Raw genomic sequence first — 12,288 nt, forward strand, 5'->3', positions numbered from 1 at the left:
AAATATAAATTTTTAAATTTAAAAAATGTTTATTCTGACAAAATGTCAATAAGATCAAGAGAAATGCTTTGTAAAATTATATAACTCTTCCACACCTATCAAGGCAACATTATTATATGGTCATAGAATGACTAGATCCAGCACAGATTTTTAAAATTTTATCCACATGTTTTTAAAAAGTAAACTTTTGAGGAAAAGGAAAGGGAAATGACCAGACTAAGGCTTAGGTAGACAAGATTTTTTTTATTTACCAGTACTTTTTTATTTATATGTACTTATGTCCATAAGTACAAACTGATCATGGAGAAGAAATAAATGTAGACAAGTAGGCTTTGCATCCAGGGTCCATTTCCAGGAGACTTTTTCCTCTTATAGAAAAGCAGCTGAGATGCCATACAAAGACTTTTGAAAGCTTTACAGTCTAGAAAAACAAACTTGCTCGGTAAAATGCCCCATATTTTAGTTTAAGACCGCAAAGTGCTGAGGCCTAGAAAGGAGTATAAACTAGAGATGGTTCAATCACCCTAGAAGCAGGAAGACAGTTTCACACCATATTAATTTCTACAATTCAAAAAAGATGATGTGAAATGAACAATGCCCCTAGCTTCTTGCCAGAAGAAAACACACCATTAATAAAGCAGAGGGCTTCACAGCTTTTCAGATACATTGTACAGCACAGTGATAGTCCCTGGGCAATATAATCAAAGACCAAGAGAAATAAGAGACAACAGATTTATGGTTACAGGGATGAAAATCTTCCATACAGTTATAATATGTTATATACAGTTTATTAATATGTTCAAAAGGATCACAAAATTAAGACCTTTGACAGACCAGAAAGAATTATAAAAAAAAGACCAAGCAGGATTTTGGATGTGAAAAATATAATAACTACTATTTAAAACTATGAGTCTCAAATGAGATTATGCGCCTCTGAGAAAATAATTAATGAACTAAAAGCAAAACTGTGATAAAGCAATCAGTATAATGCATGGAGAAAGAGAAGGATGGAAAATACAGGAAGGATGTAAGATGATATGGTGGGAGGCTCTAACAAAAGATGGAGAACAGAAAATAAATGGAGTAGGCAGATGAAGGAATTCCAAAGTTCCCAAGCAAATCTATTTCAAGGAAGGATAATCTCTAACCTTAGCAGTATCTTCTATAACAATCACTGCTAAAAGAAAATAAAATGGTAGAATTCTTAGCTGCAGTCCAACAATTTTATAATTAGCCTAATTACCATTTTCCTGAATTCTAAAACAAACTGTGGAAATTATTCTCCTAGTAAACTATTTTTAACTAAAACAAATTAGCATCAAATATATAGTAGTCATATGAGTATGCTATTTATTTTGTTAGTGGCAAAAAATGGCTATATTCTTCTGGATTTAAATAGTGCTTCAAATACTGTCTCCCCACCACCACCCCATACCAGAGATTGAACTCAAGACCTTGCACTTGCTGGGCAGGAGCTGTGCCGCTGAGCTAAATCCCAAGCCCCTGTATTTTTTTTTTTTTTTTTGGCAGAAGATAGGTCATGGTTCATCTACAGAAAGAAGGGAATGTTCCTTTTTTAATCTTAGCCCCTTTTTTTTTTTTTTTTTTTTTGCTTCAGTTCTTGTAAATATGACAACTTATTAGCCTATAAAACTCAAAGCAAAAAGTATCTTACAATTGCTTTGATAAGCCTTTAAATATTACTTAAATTTTAAGGAATAAAATGTAACAAATGTTAGGTATATGACTCCATTTAATATTTTTATCAAAATAAATGTGACCAAGAAGTACTGAATTTAGGGAAATTTTTCCCCAGGGATGTGGTACTGACTAATCAATGAGGAATAAACTCAATCCTTGGGAAAATTTTTATTTGTAAAATCCAAACTTCAACATTAAAATGTTTAATTCATAAAGATACTCTCTCAAAAGCTGCTGATAAAAATATCCCAATCCCCAAACACCATAGAAAGATGTATCATATAAACGCCGATTAACCTAAGGTTTATTTTGGATTCTATTTGATATAATATAGGATGGGTGTGATTGAACTAGTGTCCAGTAATGTGTGCTTTTGAAGTTGCTGGAAATCCAATCAGAAATTGCTTAACTCACTTAGCAGTGAATGTCTCTGGTACACTGCTGAGTGCCAAAACTAACTTGAAAAGATTCATTTACTTCTAAAAGGTGAGTCATTTACTAACAATCTGTAGTTAAGTGAAGTCAATACCAGTAAAACTTTTCCAATATGTTCTTAGCAATATTCATATCCCAGAAGAACTCACTCAGGAGAATATTTATTTGCCACACCCTACCTTTGCATAACTGGTTTATTTTGATCAAGCCTGGTGAAATGTGTTCAATACAGTGATATGTCAATGAAACGACCTTTACAATTCCAACATATTGTAAAGGTCACAGATTCCACACTCTTACTGGGTTCGCTGGACGATGCTAACAACAGCTCTTTTATACCATGCGGCATTGCCACTACTGCACAGAGAATAAAATTTAATGCTGCAGTAATTACAGAGGCAACTCTATAAAAACAATGATTTACAAGACTATTTTCTTTAGGAAGTACTTTTCCCTTTGGCAAAAGAAAATAGAATGATGAACAGAGAGAAAACAAATACCAAACCTAGCCAAAGAGCATAGTTCACATGACTATCAACAGACAAGAGGGCAATGACACCAGATCTAGGATCCAAAACAAGGTTTGAAAACCAGAACAAAAGTCAAGCTAAGACAGATAAGCAGCCCAATTTAGGGTCTTTCCACACATTAGCACAAAACTATTAGCTGCACTCGGATATTGGCCAATCTCTCTCTATTACGAAAGGAAAACTGACAGACAGAATTGGCTGTAAGATGGTATCAATGTGAGTCAATAGGTTGCTCTGCATTCATCAAATATGGGGTCTTATTTTCCAGGAGGACACTGTCAGAACAATATTTTCAATGTTTGTTTAATGATTTGTTGTTGATCTAAATCTCTTCTTCAATGTAAATCTCTCTTAACTATTAAAACTAATCTACTATATGTAAAAAGCAAAAAAAAAAACAATTCAAGGAAAATTGTCACTTCTGACTAATTAAACAAACTCACTATAGCATGTACATTGTGGATGGTGACTGATTAAAGTCTAGGAGAATAGAGAAAACACCTACAATTTAAGTAATCACAACATGAGGCAATCAAATGCTTCCTGTCCTTGGAAGGAATATCTCTAAAATATCTTTGGCGGGGCTGAAGATGTACCTTAGTGGTAAAGTGCTTGCTCAGTATGCATGAAGCCCTGGGTTGGATCCCCAGAACCTCCAAAAGAGAAAAAAATCTTTGGTTAATGGGCATCAATCCTCTAGTGGAAGACTTCTAGGGAAGGGAACTAGGAAATTTTTACAGTTTACAGTTCCAGTTTGTTCTCCCCTAGCTTTAACTTTACAAAAATACATTTTAAAAAAATATAATACATCTAGAGAAATCAAACCTTAAAGATTGTAAAATGATGGTAGTAAAAATCCGTCTGCAACCCATCTGCCCCTTTTTACAAACCCATGACCAGCACCACTGCCTCCTGTCCTGCAGCAAAGAACCATCACTGTGAAATTCCTGTTTGCTTTTCCAGGGATTTGTGACACACAAAACAAATGCAAATAAAATTTTTCAAGTTTCACTATGAAAGAATTCTACTTTTTAAAAAATAGTAATTTTCCGTGATTCTAACCTGGCTTCTTTATGATAAACAAAAACATTACAGTAATCATGTTCAAAGACATTAATTGAAATTAACTATGAACATACACGAATATTTGTGCACTAACCTAAATGTTTTATAGCTATTAGGCCATAGTATTCTTACAAAAATCCTGTAATGCAAATATTATCATTATAGCATTAGGAAATATAACACTGATAATTTAGTCAATTGTTGTATAAGTTAGCAAAAACAAAACAAAAAGACCCCTAACCTCCACTCTTCTTCCAGTCCTCCCAAATCCTTACATCTACACTCATTTCATCTTCCTTCTCCTAAATCTACTATAATCATGTCTAACGGTATCACGTATCTAATATTTAACCTCACAGTTGCTTGTTCTCTCAATGGAAAGGGAACAGACTTCGGAGTCAGACCACTCACTAGCTATGTAGGCCTGGACTCTTTTCTTATTTCTCTCAAAGTGAGCAATGGATTAGGATGTAGTGAGGCTGAAGGAGCACAAAAATGGAAAAACTTTGCAGAATTTTCAATCAAAAATGTATAATACTCAAAAAAAGTAAAAAATAAAAAATTATAATACTCAACCATAAATAGGCCTTCTACTCCATTTTATTTTGTCCTTTTTAAAATATTCCCTAGTGATTCATCTAAACCCTTGTCATTTTGTTCCTAACCTTGTCTATCCCCCTTACTCTCAGCATGCACATATATGTACGCTTGAAATCAGTGAAAGAGTTCACAAGAAAATAAAAGATAAACCACAGTACGTAATGTAGTAACCACTGTAAATTCCTATCATTTTGTTTTGAGGTCATGTATCATTTTTGTTGTTTCTGTGTTGTTTTGATTTTGTCTTCATTGTTGTTTTGTCAGTTTTTTAATTTTTAAAATAAAAAAAGAAAAATGAAAAATAAATAAAATGAATTTTTCTTACAGGAAATAACCCAAATTTTAAAACTCAAAGGATAAGCTCAAACCAGAATGAGGGGACAGAGGAAAGAATTAGTGAACTGAAAGATAAAATACTAAGAATTATTCTACCTGAAATCAAAGAAAATAGAATTTTTAAAAAGATTCTTAAAGCCTAACTATACTATAACAAAAGATCTAACATTCATGTTACTAGAGCACTGCAAAGAGGAGGAGAAGGTACAAGATTAAAAGAGAAATCAATGAAATAGATGATGAAAACTTCCCAAGTTTGACAAAAGACGTAAACTGCAGAATCAACAAGCTAAGAAAGCATCAAACAAGATAAATTCAGAGAAATCTCATGCCAAGACACATCATAATCAAACTTGTAAAAACTAAATACATCCAGGTATGGTGACATGCACCTATAATCCCAGCTTCTTGGGAAGCTAAAGCATGAGGATTGCAAATTGAAAGCCAGCTTGAGCAAGTTAGAAAACTCTGTCTCAAAATAAAATTTAAAATGGAATGGGGATGTGTCTCAGCATTCCCTGAGTTCAGTTCTCAGCGTTATACTAAATCAATCATCAATTAATCACAATCAAAAACTTTCAAGGCAGAGGGAGAAACTGTATGTTACCCATAGGAGAAAAATAATTTGAATGACAACTTACTTGAATTTGGATTTCTCACCAGAAACAATGGAGGCCATAAAAAACTAGAACAATTTTCAAGGGCTGTAAGTAAAGAATTATCAACCCAGAATCCAATATCCTAAGATAACATCCTTCAGAAATGACAGACAAATCAAGACACACATGTGAAAGAACACTAAGAAAATGTGTCATTCACAGATGTATTCATTGAGAAGAATAGCTAAATTAAGTTCTCTAATAAAATGAGCAGATCCTTGGAATATCATGAAGGAAGACTATAGTAAGTAAAAATATGGATGAGTAGAACAGATTTTTCTTCTCCTCTTGAGCTTTTTAAATTGTTTGATGGTAGAAGCAAAAAGTTTCAACAACTCCATGGGCCTGGGCCTAAGCCTTTAACACACAGGCCTTCAGGGAGTACGTACCTAAACTATAGCGTTCTGTCCCTGGCCTCGAAAACCTCATGTCTACCTCAGACTGCAAGATGTGTTTAAGTCCATCTCAAAGGGTTTCCGAAGTCTTAACCATTCCAAGATTTCCCAAAAGCCCAAAGTCTCCTCTGAGACTCAAGGAAAACTCCAAATAGTGAGCCCCTGTAAAACTCAAAAAGAAAGCCATACACTTCCAGCATGTAATCTCACAGGGTAAATATTCCCATTCCAAAAGGGAGAAATAGAAGCATAGAAAGGAGGGCTAGAACTAAACCAAGACTGTAACCTAGCATGGCAAAATGGCAGACATTAAATCCTTTAGCTCCATTCCTAGCATCTGGGTCATATTGTGGCAGCATGTGAGATCCAAAGGTCCTGGGCACCTGTCCCTACAGCCTAACTGGCTGCAGCTGACATAGCCTCTCTCTTAGTCCAGCTCTTCTCACTGCCTGGGGTTTCCTTCACCAGGTGTTTCATGTTTCTGGCATCCTTAGCTTTTTTGGGTTCTCCATGCAGCTTTAACTTCACTCTCACAGGTTCACTGCTAACTGTTATGTCAGAAGATGCTTTCAGGGACTCTGACCTCGCCACATACTGCATGGTCTCCCAGGCTGTCCTTTGAAATCTCTATGGAAGCCTCATGACTCCCTAATGTTGCACATTCCACGCCTGCAAAACAGAATCTCCTGGACAGTGCAAGACCTGTTTACCAGTGCTAGTTCTACTGGTGTCACTTGAACCGTAGCAGCTTCTGAGCACTTCTGCTGCACACAGAAAATTCAATACCAGGGCAACATTTCTTTGGTGGCCCTGTGTGAATAGGCTGATCTGAGGCACTCTTTTCAAAGGGAAGTGTTTGAAATGAATTTACACTTTTAAACTTTTGTGCACTTAATGGATGGGGTCTTGTTAATTCCTGACCTCATTCAAATACATTTCCTACTGTCCCAGTGCAAAGTGCTTGGCTTCTTTCTAATGATGATGGTGCTTTTAGCAATTGCACCTTTTTTGGCAACACCTTTAAACACTTTCCTTTTCTAGACAAATGCAGGTTTTCCAACTCTTTCTGCTCTGCTCCTCTTTGTTCCTAGTTCTCACAGTAAATTTGGCTAAAAGCCATCAGCAACACCCACGCTACTGCCTGGATGTTGTGTTGTCTTGAAATTCCCTCCACCAGACAAACTAGTGCTAAACTCAGCCTCCACAGACTCACAAGGCAGGGACAAAATGCATCCCAGTTCTTTGCCAAGAGAGAACAAGGACGGCCTCTAGCCCAGATCCCAGCAGAGGAATTGTTTCCATCTGAAACCTCATACTTGTTTTCTGTTTCTATCAATGGCCCACAATATAATAACCACTGTTAATTTCCCATCATCTGGTTTTGAAATTCTGTATCATTTTTACTTGGTTTTTTCTCCCTTTAAAAAATTAAAATATCAATGGCCAAATGCCATGCTTTTATTTTTAGAATCATTTTTCCTCTTCAATGGCTAAAGCCTTTATGACTCAGCTAAGAAGGGGCTCTGGCTCCTTCTGCTTTTAAGTGAATGTTTCACCTGACATTCTTAGCTCTGTCACATGACTCTGTCAACTGCCCCACCGTCTCATCAGACAAATGAGGTATACTCAAAATATATGGCAAATGTTTTCTTTAAAAGTTTGTTACAGTAAAAGACACATCGCCATTACCCCTTCGTTTTACTCTCTCTCACTTCAGACACACACACACCATCATTCTTGCCTCTTTCTGAAGCATGTCTAGAAGTCCTCCTTCACGGGTGTCGTTATGAGGTATGACCAAAAATACAGTGAACACGCCACCAAATGCCATTCAACCAAGAGACAGGCTCATAAAAATATTATGGTGTGTCCTCATTGACCTACCTGTATCTGGCACTGTGGGACTTCTGGCTCTTCCTCAAAATGAATATTAAAGGTAAATATTTTGAATCAATTCAGAATATAGAGGCAGCCAGGACAGCACAACTAGTGAGCCTCGTGAAAGAGGACTTCCAAAACCGCTTCCGAAAATGGCAAGAAAGATAGGATACATATGCTTGAAGCAAGAATGGATTGCTTTAGGGGGTTAATGGCAATGTCTTTTGTTGTGATTTTTTAATTTAAATATTCACCATATATTGTTTATCACATCATGTGCCCAGCCTGCCTGAATCCTGAAAGAGAACAAAGCACAGGCTCAAGTTGGTGCCTCATTACACTGGAAGATTAAGAAAAGGGACAAAAATTGGGTTCATTAAACCCTCTCATTGGTTTTGTACATTTCAAAAGAGAGCAACTAAAAATGATAATACTTCAGCTCAAACAGTGAAATGCCTGAAGCCAAACTTCTGGAAGCAGATGAGGAAATAGTTTTCAAATTTTTCTATCAAATTACTCTAAAAAGGGTTCCAAAAGCAGGCCCTTCGAAAATCTCAGACTTTCTGACTCACAGAAACATGGTCAGTAAGCATATCAGCGTAGGAGACGATCTCCAGGCCTAGTCCCAAGTAGCCTGTGAAGTACCCTTTCCTGTCCTAAGATATCCCAGCATCTGTATTCAGGAGCTGGTCAGCCTCTTCCACAAAGAGAATCTTTACATAAGGTTATTGTGGTAAATTTAGGATCCAAAGACAACATGACATTCAAGTTTTGCCACTAATGTCTCTAACAATCACTACTCTGTTCTCTAATACCACCTATAGTTTCTTTCATTTTCAGCCAAACTCTCTTTTGAAAATAAAAGTCATTTCTCACTTGACTGATTTTACTTTCTGACTGCGGAGGTTTGTGAAAATCTTTCCTCCGGACATATTTTTAAAGCCACCTAAAACTACTCTTTATTCTACTTTTAGAAGTCTTGTTTTCCAAAATGCATGACAGTGTTTGATCATGTACTTGTTAGAGGGAGCATTTGCTCACTGTGGAGCACTGACATTTACAGAGCAATATACTAGGCTCTTAAGGACAAGTAGCATCTGCTTCATTTTACAGAAGGGAGCAAACCCCCAAGAGGGGAAGTAACGTGCTCAAGGTCATGCAGCTCGTAAGGCACAGAGTGAGTTTGAGCCTGTCTCTGTCAAATTCTAAACCGTATTCCCTTTCCACACACTAATCTTCCACGAGTCAGAAAGCCAAATAGTTCTCTCCCTGCCAGGCAAGGATCTTAACAGCAGTTTTATGTTTAGCAATCCATTTTCTAATGCACCATTTAATGAATATTCTTGTATTCACTGTGTTAAACGAGTATTTTTCCAAATAGAAATCTCCATCACTGTATCACATTTGTGTCTTTTTTTAATCTCAGAGATGTAGAGTCCTGGAACTAATTCAAATTTCATTACAAAATCCTAGTCTGAGGGGCTGGGGATTTAGCTCAATGGTGCAGCACCTGCCTGGCAAGCATGAGGTCGTGAGTTTACTTCCTGGTACCAGAAAAAAAAGCAAGAAAAAAAGAAAAAGAAAAAAAAAACCTAGTCTGCAACATATGCTTTCTCCTGAAGTTGCTTGAGAATATTTACCCAGGTAACAGCTACTGATTTACAAAATAGGCTGAAAGATTTCAAATCTGCAATCTCAACAGATGGTGCTTCTAGATGGTAGCTTTGTCACCTCCTTCAACTAGTTGGAAATTTTTCTTCATTTATGATACTTTAGGTACAACTGATTGGGAAAGCAGTGAACGCTAGATTCTCCAACAGCCTGATAAATTGCACTGAAGTGGAAAATTAAAGTTAACATAAATTGGTAAAGGCAAATCAGACATACTCGGTGAAAGTTACATAGAGTCAAATATCTGCATAGAACATGTCTGGAATTCCGGTTATGTAACTTTTCTATGTAAACTCTCCTAAATTCTGATTTGTGTGAGGAGCTTTACTAAAAATTCTGTGAAGGAATATTTAAACAATGAGGTCAGTTTTACTAAGTATCTATGAAAAATGTATATACAAGACTATAAATCATTAGGTCAACACTTCCTAGAAAAAAACACAGTAGCTATGTACAAATGCAGTTCCACAAATTCTGACCCCTGAACTAATTTGCAACATACATCAGGTTACTAGCCTACAACACACCCCATCCACATAAAGGGCAAAGTGGCCAAGGTCATGACTTGTGCAAAAGCCTTATCACCAGCTTTGGGTTGATCCTAATTTAAACAAATGAGTTATGTAAAATAACTCATTTTAAAAATAGTTTCTCTCTTTTCTTTATATGGGGAGCAGTTCTGTGTATATGAACCCATTCATAGCAAAAATGCTCCCCAAATATCTCAATGCTCCCACCCTGGAGAAAGTGTTCTACCGTCTTCACAACACAAACGTCCGTCTCTGCTCCCAGTAGAGACACTCTCCATCACGTGTCATCTGTTACGCATTATCCTGCGCTGTCATTTCTGTTTTACAGCTAATTGCTCAGATCATAACACATATACGATTTGTATAGCAACATTAGAGGGCACAACCCAGAGACAGAACCCAACTGTGCATCTTCATAACCTCTTCAGTGTCCAGTGTGCCCTCCCACACGTGGTACATCTCAATGCAGAGCTGCTGAGTTAGCTAAGACTGATTGTATACATTTCAACCGGGGTTATCTCTTCAATTAACACAAAATATTTTACCTAAAATATCCTGTTAATACAGAAAGCATAATCAGTTCAAGTTATTTGTTTTAGTCCATGTATACATTTCTTTATTGCAAGCGACAGGGATATAGCTGATGCTATGACAGTCACTAAGGAAAATAATATAAATCTAAGCATGCAAAAATTATGGAACTAGAATTCTAGAATAGGCCTTGAGAGACTGTCAAATCATCATTCCACCTCAGCATTAAATGAACTTTTGCTTGTTTCAAAACATAATATAAATATTATGTCTAAAATTATTTTATCATATTTTGATACATCATATATATTATTCATTAATAACTCTCAAATCTTATTTGAATTGAAATGCTTTGGCACACATTTACTAATCTGTCACTGCCAGATAAGGCTACAGCATAAATGTTTTTAAAGCTTTGACTCTTGCAAGTATTGATGCATTTGCTATTTTAGCAAATCTTCAAAAAATTCCGAATTTTATTATTCCACTTCTTTTTCAATGATCCAGTGCCTTTTATATTTTTTCATCTTGATATGTTGATATAGAAATTCAACTCACATTCAATATATATTTCATTATATTTTTTATCAATTCATAAGGGAAATATACAATAAGACTGGCAGGAATTCTACAATGAAGAATTTTCACTCAATGAGAAGGTGGAAGAAAGGTATATACATTATAACAGTAGAAAAAAGCTACGACCAACAACTGATGAAAATTGTAATTTCCCAGTCTTTTTAAATTAACCTAATAATATGACAAGGATAAGTCAACACATACAAGTTGTAGTCATCAATGTTTATGTCAATGGTCTCAATTCACCACTGGAAAGAAACAGACTGGCAGAATGGATCAAGAAGCAAGACTGAGTTGCTCCTGTCCCTGCCAGGACTGATCGAGCGCCTCGCCCCTCTCCTGGGCCTCGCCAAACCCAGTGTGCTGAGGAAAGAAGAGGAATACTTGCTACTGTCTCAGGTGAAGTATACTGGTCTGTCTGCAGATACCACAGAAACTAGCAATACCATCATGTGCTTGGACCTTGCAGCTGCCTGTATGAAATGCCCCTTGGACAGGGTTTACTTAATTAAACTTTCTGGATTGAACAAGATGTATCAGAGCTGTCTTAAATCCGTTGAGTATTTACTGGATATGAATTCAAATATTGAGATAAAAGACAGCTGTACAGTTCAGCTGTACAGAGCAGTGAACACGGCTTCAAAGATACTACAAAGCTATGAGTCCAGTCTTGCCCAGACACCACAAGTAGATCTTGACGTATCCAGGCCACTTTTCACCACCGCTGCACTACTTTCAGCATGCAAGATTCTAAAACTAAAAGTGGATAAAAACAAAATGGTAGCAACAGCCGGTGTGAAAAAAGCCATATTTGACCGGTTGTGTAAACAGCTAGAGAAGACCGGACAGCAGACTGACAAAGAGCTTAGAGATTTAGCTAGTCCTCCATGGAAGAAAAAGAATTCAGTGGTTGAATCACTAGCAGAGGAAATAAAGAAAGTAGAAGAAATCCCACATAAACGACAGAGAGATGAAGACGTGACACAGGATTATGAAGAATGGAAAAGGAAAATTTTGGAAAATGCTACCAGTGCTCAAAAGACTACAGCAGAGGGGCTGGGGACTTAGCTCAGCGGTACGGTGCCTGCCGGACAAGCGCAAGGTCGTGAGTTCGATTCCTGATACCAGGAAAAAAAAAAAAAAAGACTATAGCAGAGTGATTTTAGTTTCCAGTCCGAGACGTGCTGCAGACCTATAGCTTACTGCCACCTCCAGGAAGGATTGAGGGCTTTGGGCTTTTTTGAACTTTTATGCCAAGGTTTCTGTTGCTTTAATAACAAAGAAGCTGTTATTACAGCTGAGTCATGGGCAGTGGGCTGGCCTGGCATAAGCAACATTAGATCAACTGCAGTGCCTCACACCTCGGATCCCCAAAGGG

General features: G+C 36.8%; 1 pseudogene; it reads left to right on the plus strand.

The window, feature by feature from the left end:
* LOC102021591 overlaps positions 1–11,978 on the plus strand; it is a 16,775-nt pseudogene extending 4,797 nt beyond the window's left edge.
* Positions 11,979–12,288: the final 310 nt, after the last annotated feature.

Source organism: Chinchilla lanigera, unplaced genomic scaffold (genome assembly GCF_000276665.1).
Source record: "Chinchilla lanigera isolate Chin_1 unplaced genomic scaffold, ChiLan1.0 scaffold00034, whole genome shotgun sequence".
Classification (NCBI taxonomy): domain Eukaryota; kingdom Metazoa; phylum Chordata; class Mammalia; order Rodentia; family Chinchillidae; genus Chinchilla; species Chinchilla lanigera.